The sequence below is a fragment of the Canis lupus genome, chromosome 24 (assembly GCF_011100685.1).
Source record: "Canis lupus familiaris isolate Mischka breed German Shepherd chromosome 24, alternate assembly UU_Cfam_GSD_1.0, whole genome shotgun sequence".
NCBI lineage: Eukaryota > Metazoa > Chordata > Mammalia > Carnivora > Canidae > Canis > Canis lupus.
Window position 1 is genome coordinate 12,822,076 of NC_049245.1, and position 18,723 is coordinate 12,840,798.

The 18,723-nt window shown below is 38.7% G+C and overlaps 1 long non-coding RNA gene across 6 annotated transcripts in view; it reads left to right on the plus strand.

Annotated features, from left to right (window-relative positions):
- The window catches only part of LOC111092101, a 115,113-nt gene extending 96,607 nt beyond the window's left edge, over window positions 1-18,506 (plus strand). For 2 of the 6 annotated variants that reach the window (XR_005377583.1, XR_005377584.1), the window contains 5 exons: window positions 1,689-1,731; window positions 3,085-3,200; window positions 4,177-4,336; window positions 16,121-16,272; window positions 18,348-18,506. This is a non-coding gene — a long non-coding RNA (uncharacterized LOC111092101). Of the gene's footprint in view, window positions 1-1,688; window positions 1,763-2,639; window positions 2,802-3,084; window positions 3,201-4,176; window positions 4,337-4,572; window positions 4,686-16,120; window positions 16,273-18,347 lie in introns of those variants that run through there. The other 4 variants (XR_005377586.1, XR_005377587.1, XR_005377585.1 and 1 more) reach the window with 4 other exon arrangements.
- The last annotated feature ends 217 nt before the right edge of the window (window positions 18,507-18,723 follow it).

The window sequence follows — 18,723 nt, forward strand, 5'->3', positions numbered from 1 at the left end:
TTCTAGCTTCCAAAAAGCTAACGTTTAGTCCCTCCAAAACATCATAATATTTTCCACAGCTTTCTAGCTGACACCTCTGCCATGTCTGACATTTTAACTACTCACATTCCACACTTGATAGTTTAAATTGGCTACTTGTCCAAGTTGTCCCCAGATAAAATTTCACTGAGGAAATTTTATTTCAGTAAATTAGTGGACTTTTAAATATTTATATTGTTTTCATGTTATGAAAATGAGTCAGGAGTGAACCTAATGTAAAGCATGTGGCATGATGGACATTTTCTTCTCTTTTTTTCTTTCTTTTTTTTTTTTTTTTTTTTTTTGAGAGAGAGAGCCTGAATGGTAGTAGAAGAGGGGCAGAGGGAGAGGTGGAGAGAGAATCTTAAGCAGGCTCCATGCTCAGTGTGGATGCAGGGGCTTGATCTCACAACACTGAGATCATGACTTGAGCTGAAATCAAGAGTTGGACACTTAACTGACTGAGCCACCCAGGTGCCTCAGCATGATGGCCATTTAGACATCATACACTGTAGAAAGGGTGAGGCATAAGCACAGAGCCCACCACAGGCTCAATCAAGAGTATCATATACTATACCAAAAGGAGACTTTGGGACCTGGGGATGGAGGGAAGTGGGGGGAGGGGGCAGGGCACAATTAAGTTCCTCTCTCCATTACATCACAGTTACTCCAGAGCAGCAAGGCTGGCTTGTGAATTTATATTACAGAGGTGAAAAAAATCAATATAATCAAGGAAAGTGATAACACATTATGCCTCTGGTAAAAAGCCAATTGCTTTAAATATGTTCTCCACGAAAAGTACATCCTGTGAATCATGATTATTACCATGTATTGGTTGTGTGCTGAGCTCTTTGTATTTGCCATTTATAATCCTCAAATCATACCAAAGCATATGGACTATATTATTTCTTTTATATAAATAAAAATAAAAATTTATTAAAAGCTAAGAAAACTTCCCAAGGGCATCCATGCAGTAAGTAGTAGAGTTAAATTTGACTTCAAATTTAACTCCAACTCCAAAGTTTACTTTCTAGCCATGGGCCACATTGACTCTTTGAAGGATAGCATGATGACAACTAATTGTATGAGCAATAGTCCACCATCAACTCTTCTCTCAAAGATGCCTAAAATTTGCTTCCCTTTGAACTTGTTACTGCTTAATTTATATCAATATCAAACCCTGCCCTGTTCAAATTGGGACAACCACGAGCACCACCCAAAAGTATTAGGATTTTGCCAAGGCTTGCCCTAATGTAAAAAAAGGAAGAAGAAGAAAGAAAAAAATCCCATCTAAGTCAGTATTAAATTTGTTATCTTTCAATTAAATTGAGTTTGAGTTTTCCCCCTACTAACATGCTGGGAGGAAGTGTGGTATGTAAGATAGAACTGGATAGTTCTGGCACCTAATCCTAACTCAGTCAATTACTAGCTAAGCTTGCCTTAGGCAAATCACTTAACTCTGGGTTTTTATTTTCTCATCTGTAAAAATATTATAATAATACCTTCAATCTTGTAGTGATGATGTCATGAGAATCAATGAGCTTACACAGATAAAGGACTTAGAAGAGGAAATGGTACATATTATATGCATAATAGATTGCTATTATTGGCCATTATTACTTTTTAGTAAACTTAATTTTTTAATTCTGTTTTTTTTTTTTTTTAACCAGGCAAAGGAAAAGTGATCTTTTACCAGAGTGGGCCTCAGTCTATGTATGTTGACATTTCCATTGAATTTTTAAAGGTCTTGTAAAGTACCCTATATTTAAGCAAAGCTAAAGCAAGTTTTAGCAAAGTGTGGCTTTCCACAATTTATGACACCCTGCAGTAACCCTGTAACATAGGCCAAAATAATAACATATTGTCAATATGACATATTCTCAAGTACTAGTAACTGTATTGTGCTAAAACATTTCAATTCTCTGTCTTCTATGTAAAACCAATGGCTTTCAATCACACAGGCATCTGTTGACTACTTACCATATGAAAAGTCTCAGACTACATATTTTGACGAACACAATCATGAACAAAATGGGGGTTAGGGGGTGTCCCTATTCTCAAGAAGTTTAAAATCTAGTGAGAGAAAAGGGCTAGGCTTGTATGATAAAATACAGACATGATGTAGAAGAGCTGTGTGTTGACAGAAGCTCTAGGAGCACAGAATGGATGTAGACTTATTCCAAAAGAAGATGATCATAAATTCTTTTATAGATCGCATTGTGTTGGGTTTGGGCCTTGAAAAATTGATGGAGATTGCCCAGGCCAGGTATTTAAGAAACAATTAGAATAAGGCTGATATTTGGTACAAACTGGTAAGCTTGTTTGCAACAAATTCAGATTTAATTCCTTGGCTGTTATATTTAGTTGATGTCCACTTCAGGTTTAAATAGCTCAAGTAGTATCCCTGAAAATCAGTCTTTATTCATGGCTACCTTTCTAGTACCTAGACACACAGTAAATGTTTAGAAGGAATGCCTGTAGCTAAGAGTGTGCTTCAGTAATCTTGAGTGTCCTTTATAACCAGCATCTGAGGTATCTATGTGAAACACTGGCAAGATTCATTGGCATCAGGAAAGAGATATTCCAATTCCACCCTGAAAAGCTTTTACTTTATTCCATAGCATAGGGTAATGTTGAAGTGGTTTTTGGAGGAAGAAATTACATCGTTATTGCTTACATTTCAAGAAGTTTACTCTGGAAGTTATAAGAGTATAAATCGGAGGCACAGCATCATGACTTGGGGGAGCAGAGGGCAGGTAAACAATAGTAGATCATTCTCACTTCCTAAAAGAGAAATAATGAAGGGACAAATAACACCATGGGAATAGAAAGAAGGTTTAACACACAGTACAGAAATATTCTCTCCAGAATTCAGTATCAGAATTAAGGGCCTGAAGCCATCCATGCCATCAATTTACCATTACGACTATTACTTTTTGTGTTTATTAGCAACCAAATATCCTTCCAACTTAGTGAATATCTCCAAATAAGTGTAATATAGATCTTAATTCCCACCATGGAAGATAAAGAGGTAAGCATTCTCCTTCTTCACTCTCTGGCGCCTAGGACAGGATCATGCTACCTGATTTGGGCCAATGGAATGTTTCCATCCAGGATTTTGAAAAAATCCAGACCATTTGCCATGGCAGCTGTGGGACTGAGAGCTGGAAGTTCAATGAGAGGTATCTGGTGCTCAACAATGGTGCCTGAAAAAGAGCCACATGATGCAGCCTTAGTTGCATCCCCAACCACCTAGCTCCCTTTGATTACTGTTCATTTTCCAAAATTGGCTCTCCAGAACTTTTGTTGATTACAAAAGCTAACAAATATATTTCCAAACATTTCTTTATTAAACTTAAGGTAGTCAAAGTTGTTGTTGGTTTCCACCACGATCTGTGGTCGGCCATACTAATAAGGCAGCCCACACTATCCTGCCCTCTGTCAAACTGTCAGTATTGCAAATGCAAGCTCTTGGGTAAAACAGCTATTTCTCCAGAGCAGCTGATGTCCACTAGGCAAGAAGCATCATCATGATATAATTAATGAAATGTCCATTTACATATTTACCTTAGTCAATTTTCATTTTCAAATCAGAGCTTACTAATTGTGAAAATGAAGGGGAACCTCATGGTGTCTGGAGGCCAGAAGGGGGAGCTCTCATGCCGTACCATTTGAGATCAATCACAGGAAAAATTGTTAATTACAGACCCCAAACAGAAGAATCCTCAACAGGAAAGAATCACCCATGACAGGCCCCAATAGGGCAAAATGTACATTGCATCTCCTACAAGAAACCAACTACTTCAGCAACTTAGCCACTAAGAAACCATCATTACCCTGAACTCTTCCTTTTTTCCGATGGACTTTTGTTCAAAATAACCTTCTCAATTTCCTTCTTCTCCATAAAATAACATTTCTCTCCTTTGCTTTTTGGACTTGCCTGAGGTTTTGCCATCGGTTGTATGTCCTGAATTGCAATTCTCTACTATTCCAAGTAAACCCATTTTGGGCTGGTAAAAATAAATTTTATTTTTAAGCTTTACATAACTCAAAGGAATTGTTCATTCAACAAACATTTATTGAATTCTTACTATGGATTAAGTTGCTTAGGTCCTATGAATAAAAAAAGACAAATAAGATATCATCCCTTCTTTTCAGGAGCTCAGAACATCCACTAGAAGCTTAGATACGACCAGGTAATGGTAAGACCTTCTCCAGATGCCAAGATGGTGCTACCCTCAGAGAATTCAGAATGTACCAGGAAAGCTAACCTTTCCATAGGGTCTAGAAGGAGGAGTGTAGCTAATCATTTACTAATGTAAGTAATGTAGCTAATCATCACTTATCATGTTGAGCACTGAGTAATGTATAGATTTACTGAATCACTATATTGTGCATCTGAAAGTAATATAACTGGAATTAAATTTTTTCCAGATATATAAGAAGCAATGTAAATATTCATGAGTTTAAGGACATACTTTAGAAGAAATAAACTTTTGAGTCATATACGTGTGACCATTCACTCACTACTTGCTCATTGATTTTAAATTTCAGTTTCCTGACGTCTAAGTTGGTGATTTCTGGAGGGATTCTTTATTCAATGAGAATTAAATGAGAAAGCACAGAGGAAGTACCTGAGATGATGGAGATATTCACCAAATATTAGTTCTTTTCCTTTGTTATTGTTATGTTTAAGAACATTTTTCACCAGCGTTGTTCTAATAGATTCATGAAGCCCACTGCTATTAAAGAAAATGTTTTTTTCCCTGTTAAATCAATGTAATACACTACCTTAAATTTTAAAAAATGATTGTTTATATAGGAGAACACATAGTAGAACTAGTAACTAAAAAATTATTGAAGCAGCTTGTTTAAGAGGAGGACAGGGAAATGCTGGAAAGGTCCTTCTTACAATTACCAAAGACAGGAATGACACATCATCTACTCCCCGAATTTCTAGTTATTGTACCTTTCAACCAGAATTTCTGTTAGGTTCTTTTTTTATAATTTCTGTCTCTTAATTGATATTTTCTATTTGAGGCAGCATTGTCATTATACCTTTTTTCCTGCTTAATCATGATTTCCATCCGTTCTTTGAACATCTTTATAATGGCTATTTTGAAGTTTTTGTTAAATTCAATATCTGGTTGCTCCCTAAAGTATTTTCAGTTGCTTGTTCTTTTTCCAGGGCATGGGTCATACACTCCTGTTTCTTTGCATGTCTTGTGACATTTTGCTGGAAAATGGATGCTTTCGACAGTATATTGTAGTCACTCTGGGTACTTCTCCCCACCTCTACCCCCACTCCCACATATTCCAGGGCTTGTTATTATTATTTGCTTGTTTATTTGTTTAGTAACTGGATGGGGTATTTTCGTGGAGTGTATTTCTCCCAAACAGTGTGAAGCCTCTGATGATGCTCCTGTTGGTGGGGCAGGGGGTGCTTAGTTAAGCCAGTAGTCACCGGAGTCACCCAAGAACATAGAGATATTCTCTTTGGCTGTGTATTTCCCTGACAACACCCAGCAGTTAAGAGCCACTGATTTGGAGGCCAATTGCTCCATTGTTTACAACATGTCCTAAACTCTACAAATAAATACCATCAAATTTAGGCTCCTTTGAAAAGACAGTTTCTAAAGTCAGTGTTTTAGATTTGTTCTAACCCCAGGAGGGATTCTAGTTCTCTCTGGCAAACTACTTCAATACAGTTGAATCTGTATTTCCAATGAATCTACCATCTCCTTCTGATTACCTTTCAGCACAACTTCTGTTTTTGAGAGCACCCTAAGGTTTGAACTGTCTCTGCACTCTACTGCAAATGAAGTCCGTTCTTTTGTGAAGAGACAAGGAGCTATCTATTTTAAGGCCTGTTTTGTTCCCCAAGCAACAACTGGGACTATGGAACTGGGGGTGGGGACTCATACCTCTGCTTTAGGAACCGAACCCTAGGTAAGAGGAAGAGGCAGATGTTTCAGGCCATCTCAGCTTGACTCTCCTGGCATGGAACCATGGCCCTGCAAGCTGAGGCAGGGGACCTCAGCATTCTCAGAGGTGCTGTGCCCAGTAGAGCCTGGGACCTCCCTCCCATCACTGCGGGCTGGCGGATGAGGGACCCCCACCTCTTGGGTAAACTCTCCTAGAATTTAGTCTTAGCAACAAGTAGCTGAGGGTAGGGTGAGGAACACCAAAGTCCTATCCCTCCTAGTAAGATAGGCCTGGAGTAGGAACAAGGGGACCCTGTGTTTTGGCTGCACTAGTCTGGAGTGAAGCTTTGTCCCACTGAACTGGAAGACAAAGAGGGAAAAGTCTTGGTCCAAATACCACAGACTCTCACTGTTCTTAACTAAACTTGGTAGATATTTTTAAACAGTTATTTCTTCATTTGTTATATGACCTTATCATTTCTAGAGACTTAAAATGTCCATCTATTTTTTTAATTAAAAATATTTATTTATATATTTTTTTAATAAAGATTTTTATTTATTTATTCATGAGAGACAGAGAGAGAGAGAGAGAGGCAGACTCCATGCAGGGAGCCTGACATGGGACTCGATCCCAGGTCTCCAGGATCACGCCCTGGGCTGAAGGCGGCACTAAACCGCTGAGCCACCCGGGCTGCCCAAAATATTTATTCATTTATTATTATTCCACCCCTCCACCCCACTGCTCAGAGCAGATCCACTGAGTTTCTCAACTCTCAGCTGTCATGATGAAAAATTAATGCCTTTTAATCTAATACTTTCTAAATTCAACTTTGTCTGATATCAAGACTGTGATTTGTTTCCCAACTTCATTTCATATTAACTTTCTCCCTCTTTTGCCCAATTTCTTTGTTATTCTGTTTTAGATCTGTCTTGTATATTATGCAGATTGTTGAATTTTGTTTCTTGATCCTAATATATGATCTTTTATTTTTAAAATTTCTTTTTTATTTTCTAAGCCTAGCACCATACCTAGTGCTCATTACATATCTGTGGAAGGAAGATTGTTTTTCTCCTGAGGTATACATGGTGAGAGTCCTCCCAGGACTCCTGGGAAAAGCTCCAGGATTTGCCAGAATCCTGTATCATTCCTGCCAGAAGCTGCTTAGAAATCATCAATTTCATTAAAAAATACCATCTTTATTGATGGTATAAATGACATACCACAAATGGCCCATATCTAAAGGGCATAACATGAAAGTATCCTGGTATGTAGATACCAGGAAACAGTCTCTATAGTCAAAGTGTAACCAGGGCACAAAGCCCAATTTCACAGGGGCTGCGGGGGTTCCACACAGACCAGGTTCATCCATTTGCCACTGACAAAATCTAAAGACAGAGAGATGAATGGAGGTGAAACGAGAAATATCTATTTTGATGAGACCAACACCAGGAAGACAGTAGACCAATGTCTCAAAGACTGTCTCCAAAGTGCTGAAAATATTTCTAAGTTCATATGAGGAAAATGTAGAATAAATGTTGGTGGGCCCATGCAGGTGGGCAGAAAGATTAGGTTGATCATTGTCTTGGGGTCAATCTTGCTAACATCAGGACAATTCTTACTGCTTCAGGGGGTTGCCATTATGTGATTCTTTGCCTACTGTCTTTTTTTTTTTTTTTTTTTTTTTGCCTGAGTTAAGAGATAAGCTGGAAAAAAGAACTTAATCAGTTAGAAAGTACAGCCCAAGGTCAAAATGGAAGTGGTTGAAGTCCTCCTTCAAAGATATCCTCTCCATCATCCCCGAAGATTTCCGGGTGCCCCTTATGATTCCTTGTGTTCCTTCCCCAAACAAAGCATACCCTCTGTCTTCATGCAGCTTGGTGTCTAGTGCTTTTTGACCACGATACTGCATATATCGAATCCAATTGAAGGAAAACTTCATCAGAGACAGAGACAGGCTCCTTCAGTGTCTCATGCTATAACTGCTTTATCCTCTTAGTCCAATGACTTTTGTAAAGGATATGGGATGTATCTTCCAATGACCTTGTGTAGTGCTGGTTAAAACAAATAATGGAATTGTTCAAATTAATCCTAGGAAAACCAAATCTCATGCATGTGATCTTACTACTTGTTGAGCTGCAACTCTTCGTCTCTTTTGACTTTTCCATATTTCAACATTTCTTTTCATATTCATCTGCATGATTCTTTGAAAGAGAATTTTTTGATGGGAATGAAAAGGGGAAAAGAGGAACCTTGCTAGGTACTGTCAGTTGCTCACTCTACTTCTCTGAAGACTCCAAAATTAATATATTTTTAAAAATCTTCCAGAACGTATTTCCCAGAAGCATTGTGCCTGGCTAAACTTGCCTAGTTGGGATAACAGATGTTAATTTGTTTATCAAGACTAATGTAGAAATCTAAGTATATTTTTCATAGAATAGCCCATTCAGATGACACATTTAATTAGTCCAAATAGAGTCCATGTTTTATTTTTATCTGACTATTTTACCTAATACATTTTAGATATGCTCAAATATTATGTCATAGGATATATTTTTTTAAGATTTTATTTATTCATTCATGAGAGACACAGAGAGAGAGAGGCAGAGACGCAGGCAGAAGGAGAAACAGGCTCCACACACGGAGCCCAAAGTGGGACTTGATCCCAGGTCCCCAGGATCACACCCTGGGCAGAAGGCGGTGCTAAACGCTGAGCCACCCGGGGTTCCCAGATATTTTTTTTAATTTTTATTTATTTATGATAGTCACACACAGAGAGAGAGAGAGAGAGAGAGAGGCAGAGACATAGGCAGAGGGAGAAGCAGGCTCCATGCACCGGGAGCCCGACGTGCGATTCGATCCCGGGTCTCCAGGATCCCGCCCTGGGCCAAAGGCAGGCGCTAAACCGCTGCGCCACCCAGGGATTCCCCCGCCCCCCCCCAGATATTTTTTAAATGCAAAGGGAAATGTATACAATATCTCCATTGAATCAAAACTTCTCTATTGTGTTTAGCTAATTTCAAATCTTGGTGGAAGTGGAGGAGGAAATTAATATTTGAATTTATTAAGAGCACAGATTTGGAATGACACTGTCGGGGATTGAGTGACTACTGTGCTTATTAGCTGTGTGATTTTGGGCACTTGGGTACTTAACATCTCTTAGGGATGACTTCATCTTTTTATTTTATTTTATTTTATTTTATTTATTTTATTTTTAAAATTTATTTTGAGAGAGAGACAGAGAGAGGAAGGGCAGAGGGAGAGAATCTCAAGCAGACTCACTGCTCAGCATGGAGCCCCACACAGAGCTCAGTACCATGACCCTGAGATCATGACCTGAGCTGAAACCAAGAATCACAAGGTTAACTGACTGAGCCACCCAATACCCCAGAATGATTTCATCTTTGAAATGGATATAATAATATCTACACACAGGGTAATAGTGAAAATTAAGTGAGGCAATTTATCTATAATGCTTATAACAGTATTTGGACAATAGTAAGTGCTGTTTATGAATACTCTAATGAAAATACTACTTGAAATGAATGTTTCCTTGATATCATGATTCATAAAGCAAGCCATGGTCATATATTTGAATTTGAAATTTGGCCTTGAAAATATGAACATTCAGGGATCCCTGGGTAGCTCAGTGGTTTAGTGCCTGCCTTTGACCTAGGGCGTGATCCTGGAATCCCGGGATCGAGTCCCACATCGGGCTCCCGGCATGGAACCTGCTTCTCCCTCTGCCTGTGTCTCTGCCTCTCTCTCTCTCTCTCTCTCTCTCTCTCTCTGTCTCTCATGAATGAATAAATAAAATATTAAAAAAAGAAAATATGAACATTCAAATATGATTTTATATTTTACACTATCCTTGAATATTTTTTATCATTTCATTTTTAAGATTTATTTATTTGAGAGAGAGAGAGAGCAGGGGAGGATGCAGAGGGAGAAGGAGAGAATTTCAAGCAGACTCTCCACTGAGCACAGAGCCCTAAGCAGGGTTCAGTCCCACAAACCTGAGATCATGACCTGAGCAGAAATCCAGAGTCAGATGCTTAACCAGCTGAGCTACCTAGGCACACACCCTCCCTTTTTTAAAGCACTTTAGCCAAAATAATAGCTCTAAAACCAGGCAGCAAAGGTTGAAAATAGCTCAAGACTATTTAAGGGAAGCTCTGTCCAAGACTTTTGAGTGAGAAAAACATAAATTCATTGTTTCACCTCATTCTTCAGAACACTTGTTACTCAAGTAAACTCAGCTTTGTGTCAGAAGCTTTTGTTTCAGGTGGTTCTATTTTTCCTTTGTATTTCTTATCCCAGTGCATACACATAAAGGGCATTCTGTAATCATCTGTTAACTGAAGTAGAAAAATACTTCCCCTACCATGCTTCTATGCTCCTTGATTCCCAGTATCCTTGAGCCCAATGTGGCTGTGAGGGAGCAGGTGGGAGAGGAGGGGCCATGACGGAGGAAGTGGGGACAGTCCTGAGCATGAACTTGAACTTTTTACTTCCTGTGATTTTGATGCTCTGGAAATGGTCCCTAGTTCCTGAGGACTGTGCCTATAAAATGCTGTGATAGCCAAAATCACAAGTGCTCACCAAAGTTACTGTTCTTTCCTTTGGTGTTACATCTCCCTGTCTCTCTTTGGACTAGCAGCAGTCATGTGATGAGTTCTGACCAATGGCATGTGAGTAGAGGGCAGGAGTGCCATATCTAGTTCTCATCCATAAGGTAACTGGGACTCCTAATACTCATCTTATTTTTCCCATCTACTGACTGAACGAGAACTGACTTCCAGGACGCTGATGGAAGATACACATGGAAAGAGCTTAGATCCCTTCAGTGACTAATTAGATGTCTAATCTATTTTAAATAATGCCATGGCCATACTGTGGCTATAAAGGAGATCCTACACAAGTCCACTGCTAGATAAAATTATGAAGGCAATTTTTTCCTCTGATTCTCTATTCCTCTTTCAATACCCTCCTCCCTTTGATGATAATAATTAATATTGATTGAGTGTTCAACATATATCAGACATTATACTAATTTCCATACTAATTATAGGTACTGTCTCATTTAATCTCCCTATCAACCCTATGCAGTATAATCTATTATTAATCTCACTTCACAGTTGAGGAAATGAAGCACAGAGAGGTGAAGCTACAGCTCCCTAGGAGACAATGGAATCAAGATTTAACTCACACCTAATCGCTAAACTGAACAACTTCCAAATACATTCTAGCTGTCCTGTTTCCTCAGTTGCACATAACCCTCTACAAAAATTTTCCCAGATGACTTATCAAACGCATTTTCTCCTTTTTATGCCCTTCAAAGCACCTTATTCTAAATTCTGTCTCTTTGGACATCTAATATGTCAGGAAAGTAATATATTGATTAAAATTTTATTATTAAGGACTCTCTATGTTGAAGGATCAGTATTAACTGTAATGGGCACAAGAAAATGTACAAGACTTGGCACTTGATGTCCAAAGGATTTCAGTTTCTTCATCAGCGGGCCACCCTACCCTGAACTGGAATCCAGAATGTTAGAAAGTCCCAGGGTAAGGTTTGGAGTATCTTTGACCCATTACACTGAAATGTAGTATAAATCATATCCAAAAGTAGAGACATGTGTCTGCAGGACTGCAGAGGTGGAGGGTCAGTGGTGAACAGAGTGTCAGGAGCATATATGATGAAGTATATGAGAATTAGAAAGCAGGAGGTGGGAGAACAGGAATATGGGAGCAGAAATAGGTGGGTCTGGCATAATTGCAGAAATGAATCCCTAAACATACTGTGCATTTTTACCATCTCCTATCTGATGGATCTGGGATCATTTCCAGGAGATAGAACAGGCTGAAGTATGAAAAGATGTCACATAATTATCATACTTATGCATAGGAAAAGTAATAAAAAATGTAGGGGTTCAGATAATGTAGTCTGAGGGATAAATGTCTCTGCCTGAAGGACACCTGGAAAGATTGTGTTAAGGAGGTCATTATGATGTTAGTTAGGCTTTCCTGAATGTACAGGATTGGGAATGTGGATAGTGGAGAAAGGGCAAAGGAAGCACCATATAGGCAGTGGAACCTGCATAAGCAAGTGCATGGAGGTAACAAAGCTCAAGATGTGCTGGAGAAACAGCAAGCTGTTAAATTTTCAAGACAGTGTAAGTTGCACAGGGGTAGGTAGCACCAAGAGACAAAGGTGAGAGATAAGCCACACGGAGGAAGAGTTCACAGGTGCCCACAATCATAGACCTAGGAGATCTGGAGTGATAGTGGAACCTATTCAAGCAGAATTCCCACCTGAGAGGATTTAGAGAAAGTAGGAAAAAGACCACGGACAGAAGAAAGCTTTGGAAGAAGTGTATCAGTAAAAGGACCTAGAGATGAAAGGCTCTGAAGCAGCAGAACGAAAACAGCAAAGGAGATTTTCAACAAGCGGTGGGGTGGGAAGAAGAGGAATTGCCAAGTGCTGACTGGCACTCCCTCACAAAGCCATCAGTCACCACCTATCAGGGCACTGGAGCTGCCCATGAGCTGGGTATAGAAGATTATAAGCCACACTTCTTATATACAACTTCTTCTAAGGCAAGAGGGATTAAAAAATAAATGAGGAGGAGGACGTGGAGGTGTGGATGGAGGTTATAATTCTCCAGAGAAGCACTTAGATGCTCCGAGGAGTAACATGAGAAAGATAGAGAGAGAGAGAGAAGATAAATTTTGAATCTAGGGGACATTTGAGCAGGTTTTTAATCCAGAGAATGCGGGAATGATGAGAGTAAGCTTAACATGCAGAAGGACACTAGGAAAACACAATTGATGGAGGGAGAAGGGGGAATGGTAGGAGGAGAGAATGGTGCATTATTCTAGAAATTCCTTTGGTGGAGCATGAAAATGAGGGAAGCCAAAATCCGTGATTTTGAACTTAATAAAGTTGGACATCAGGTTATCTTCAAAGAAGAGAGGGTGAGGATGGAGGCCCAAGAGAGTGGAAAGTTTGGCATAGGATCTATGAGGAATGTCTATAAAGATTGTGCTAGATTTTAATCCATCAAGTAAAAAGTGCTTATAGAGCATCTAGTCTATGCCCAATGGTACCTTAGATATTATATTTTCACTTTCCAAAGTGCTGGTGGTTACTACTAACTTGGCAATGTCAGCAAAAGTTATAAAATGTGTTCTCTATTCCATAATAGAAGTGACTAATAAAAATAAGGAGTAATTTGGATTTAGGTCTTTAAGGCACTCCATTTGCTTTCTCTTTCCAGTTTAAGACCAAAGCACTGACAGCTCCATTTGAGCATTTTTTAAGTCAACATTATTTATAGCACTCTTTCACTGTAACCTATATTTCATATGTTTGGCTCTGAATCCATCTTAGCTTTTCATCACAACTTTCTAAGAATCATGTGTGGCTTTACACTTAATAAATTACTGTCTCATAAAAAAGATAAAGTTATGGGTGTGGAGGGTTACAGAAACTACCATTTTACCTTGAAGTTTGAATAATTATAAACTCAAAACATGGCAATGAAAGAAGACTGAGAAATGGGCCAGTAATTGAAAAGAACAAAAGCATCAGGATGGAGAAAATGCACAGAGAAATGCATTTTGACATCTTAAAGGAGGGAATTCAAGGGCAGCAGACACTGTCCATGTTCCTCTGGTTTCCATTCAACCTTTCTTATGCCAACACAAGCTGATGTCTTATTGAGAAAGCCTGAGGTTTCCTCTGGATTCCAGAGCATTATTGACTAAAGCACAGGACAGGCCATAAGTGCCATGAATTAATGCTGTAGGACTGTCCTTCAACCAATAATGGATAGAGCTTGACACGTAAATTCCAGATTCCTCATCCTCCAGATAGGACAAATCAGAGGCATGGATCCCCGCAGGAGGAGCCTCAGATGCCCATAGTGCTAACCTGTTCCTCAGTAATGTATTTCTTTCCTCACCTTTCTTATTTTCTTCTTCCTTACTCATTTTCCACATTTGCTTTCCCAACACAATAACTTGCATTCAAATCCTTGCTTCTGGTAGAATTGAGCCTAACACAGAGAGTGCAACCAAATTCCTCTGCAGAAGAGGAAAAAAATAGAATACCTCAACATAGCCTCTACCTTCCCTGTTAAATCTAGTCCACATCCACTAAAATCACCATCTATCTACCCAATTCCCCAAAATAGGAACCTAAAAAGTATCTTTGAAAATTCCTCCTCCTCATAACTTCTATTCAAATCATCAAATTCTGTAGGGTTATATCATAAATCTCTTTCAAATTCACTTGTCTCCATCTTAGTTCTCACAGCCTGAGGCCCAGCTACCTCATTTCCCACTTAGACTTTTGTACCAGCTTCCTAACTGGTCTGTGTCCTCCAATCTGTGGTCCTCCTCCAGTCCATTCTCCACTTACATCCCTAGGTGAACTTCTCAAAGATAAATCTGATTTTTCACATCCCACACACTGCTTATAACTCCTCAATGGCTACTAAAGACTGTTTATAATCCCTGTGTTCATATGTGAAATCTTAATGCCCAATGTGCTAATATTTGGAAGTAGGGTCTTTGGGAGGTGATTAGGTTATGAAGATGGAGTCCTCATGAATGGAATTAGTGCCCTTATAAAAGAGACCCCAGAGAGCTCCTTCATCTCTTCTACCATGTTGGACACAGTGAGAAGACAGCTGTCTATTTTTACTAGTAAGTGCATCTCACTAGATACCAAACTTGCCAGTCCCTTGATCTTGGACTTCCTATGTTCCAGAACTATGAGAAATAAATTTCTGTTGTTTTTAAGCCTCTTAGTTTATGGTATTTGATTACAGCAGCCTGAGCTGACTAAGGCAATGGATTTTCATCTCTCTTGCATTACAGTTAGCACTCCTGCAAGATTTTACATGATCTGAACTCTCCCCCATCTCCCCCATCTCCCCCATCTCCCACATCTCTGGTCTCACCTTAAAGCATACTCCTCTTGTTTTCAATTTTCCAGCCACTCAAACTTCCTCTCTTTTTCAGAAGTTTTTATTTTAATTCCAGCTAGTCAACATACAGTGTTATATTAGTTTCAGGTGTACAATATAGTGATCCAGCAGTTCATTATAATGTCCAGCAGTACATTACCTGGTGCTCATGATGACAGTTGCATCCTTAATCCTCATCATCTATTTCACCCATCCCACCATCCAGCCTTACATTCAATCCTCCAAATGTCTTTCTCCCTTGCGCCATGGGATGTTTTTAATTACAGTTTTGTCTTCCTAGAAAAATCCTCTGCAATCTTCTCCTCACCTAACCTCTTGCCTAGTTAATGCCTATCCTTCTTCAGATTTCAGATCCAAAGTCATTTTCTCTAAAATTTTCCCAAACATGCCTTATTAGATTCAATCTCTCTATTATAGACTGTTCTAGAACTATGTAATTCACTTTTCCCTATTTTAGTTTTTATATTTATAACACTGGTTGTTTGATGAAAGTTGGTCTTGCTTATGCTCTATCCTCTACAATGCCAACAATTGGGTCTTTTTTGGATCAATTTTCTATTTCTAGTTCCTAGTAAAACTGCTCATTTTGCAGAATAAATGAAAGAAGAGATGAGTCAAGGATATATGTGTGATGACTTTGCATATATCACTGTAGAAGTAGATGTGTTTTTGTGGGAATAAGGAGCATAGCTTTTGAAGGAACAGAAAAGGACACATAAGAAGGAATCTTGAGTTTAGCCTTCATCTAAGAAAGAGTTGCCTTTTTGCCCTAATAGCAGAAAAATTAGCAGAAACATGTAGTAAATCAAGTCTGCTTACGCCTCTGACTTTCTCCAGCAAAATGATAATAAGATAAAAATAAAGCAGATTATTTACTACTAAGGATGGTGCAAGTAGCAAATTAGAAGCCTGAGGGTGTATAGGATGTTGAGAGATGATCATTCTTGTATGGGTCATTAAGGCATCCTCAAGGTGTCTTATTTTCTCTTTCCCCCTTCCAGAGAAGAGATCTCTCCTTGGCATAAAATTGTCCTCAATGTATGTTTTCAGAATTGCTCTATATTAACAGGAGAACGTTTTGTTGAACATGGAAGCATTTTTCTGGGAAGACCTGGAGATAATGAAACCATCTCCAGAGGCTTCACAAAATTGAATGACCTAATAAAAACTCTTCATTTCTATAGAGTGGATGGAAGACCAGGGAGAAACTATTGTGGAGAAGAGAGACCCTGGCAGTGGATGGTCCAGAGGGGTGAAATGTGGAGGGGACCAGCAAAAAAGTATGAACAAAATATACAACCTAATGTCCACCTCAGATGGATCCTGGAGCTGATTAGTGAGTGACTTGATGAGAAAAATTCAGTTTTTTACCGAGCTTCAGCCTCTGTGGTGTTTTGTTTTGTTTTGTTTGTGAACACCTAATAATGCCTTTTTTTTTTAAACGCCATTATCCCATGCCTCTCTGTACTTGAAATTTAGGGACAAAACCAGGGGGCTACATGAATCTTTACAATTTTGTCAAATATGTAAACAAAATCAAATGTGGCCCTTGTACAGCCTGGGAAGGCAGCTTCAAATGAAAGATTAAGGGCCTTGATGAAATGAATGGGGATCTAATATGGACATAAGCTTCTTGGGAGAAGGGGACTTACAGTAGATAAAGAGGTTCTTTCTGTACGACTTGGAGAGAACTAATTTGGAGACCTCAGGAAAACTGCAGTAGGCTGAAACCTGTTTGGTAAGTCTAGAATGTAAGGTGAAGACAGAAGTCAAGGAAACAGGAACAAAGTGACTAATATTAAAGATGATGAAGGTAAAAGCAGATGTTAATGCTGATGAAGATTTGGGAAGGGAGATAATCACAAATAGATGAGGCCAATTTAATTTAACATATGATTTAATAACACGTTATATGTTACTAACACATATTAGTATATGAGAACTAATGTACAAATGAGAAAGTTCATTTGCTTTATTTGGCATAATTCACTTAAGCAAATAATTATTGCCTCTCATGAACATACATTTATTTTCAAGGTGCCTACAAATGAGCCTTTAATGAATTGCTTCAGAACCTTTTCAGACACCAAAGTCATGCTGGCTGGTCTCTCCTTATTTTCCAAATTTAAAAAAGGAAAGAACTGAGAATATTTAAGAAATGTTCTCTCCTGGAATGGAGAATGCACAACCATAACAGATCCTAAGCTAAACCATAAGAAAAAAATGATCTTCCACGTCTCCAGTACTGTTATTCTTACAAAGAACACTAGTGATGGGTTACAAGAGAGAGAACAGCTCGTTGTCATGTGGTACATAACTCCATCTGCTGTCCTTTAGCGAACGTCCAGATGGATTCCATTTCTGGTCTCTGGAAAGGCGAGGCCAATCAATATAAAAAAGCTGCCTTTGATTATCCATCACAAATTACCCAAGGAGAATCACAATTTTTTGGTTTTTACCCATCATTCTTGTCAATAGGCTCACGGTTTTATTTTTACCCATGAAATACGCTTCTGAATTTATGAACAATAGCAATCCCAACCTTCTGTTTTTCCTGGCGTTTCTTTCTTATGGTGACCAGGAAGTCTGGCTTGAAAATGTCTCTTTCTTGTCAATATCTTTCACTCAGTTTTCTGAGGGACTATTTATGCTTTCAGGAAGTATGGGGCATTAAAAGGTTTATATTACTATGGTTTAAAAAGTACTTCAGATTCAGGAGTCAAATAAATAGCTTGAACTGAAATATCATTCTAATGAGAAATGAGACCTACTGAAGCAGATTTATGTTTGAGAATTTTCCCTCATATACTCATTGTACTTATGTCATCTCCTTTTCACACAGATTAAGTGGTATGACCATCGCTATAACGTGTTGCTGGTATCAAAAAAGGATTCTCTGTAAGATACTAACACACACACACACACACACACACACACACACACAAGCATGCGCGCTCCTTGGAATAGGTCCATGCTGTTTGCAGACTATATTTTGATTGAACGTATACATTTTTAAGTTAATAAGTTTTTGACCTAAGTATGAATTCAGGAGTCGTCTAAGGAAAACTGGTTTTCTCTTAAGTCTAAATAATCACTGGTTTAAGCTGCAACTTTCTGCTAGAAGTTATTTATGCTTTAAATTTTTAAGAATCCACACTTCCTATTTTTGAATTTGTGAGGGGGAGAGTGAGAGTTGTCCTGAATATCTCTTTCCCCACTTCTTCAGTAGTAAAGCTTCCATTTCAGTTGGGCATGTGGCCACTTGGAATAAAGGTCCTTTTCCCAGCCTCCCTTGCAACTAGCTCTGGTCATATGGTCGAGTTCTTGGCAATGGGACATAAGCAGATGTAGGATGTGCAACTTCTAGGAAGTGCACTGCATCTCTTTTATAAACCTTCCTCCTTTCTTTAGGCAGCAGTGAGAGACTGGAGTGGCTAAAGTGCCAACTGCCATGGAAGACAGATAACTTTGGGAATAGAAGCCATGCCTAACAGAGCAGCAAGATAGCAATCGCTCGAATCTCTCACTTTAACCCTGGGTTGACAGACTTCTTGAATCAGACATCTTGAATGTGAGGGCAAAATAAATTGCTATTTTTATATCCTTATTATTTTGGGCTCTTATTCATAGCCTATTATATGTTTTAAAAATTGGATAGTGTCCTACTAAGGAAAGATTCTAGCAGATGTCATTTCCAGTTAAGATCCAAGTACTGATATGTATAATTGCAATAGAAATTTTTAAGAAAAAGCATTATGTAGTCAAGATCTTTTTACGTGAAGACCAA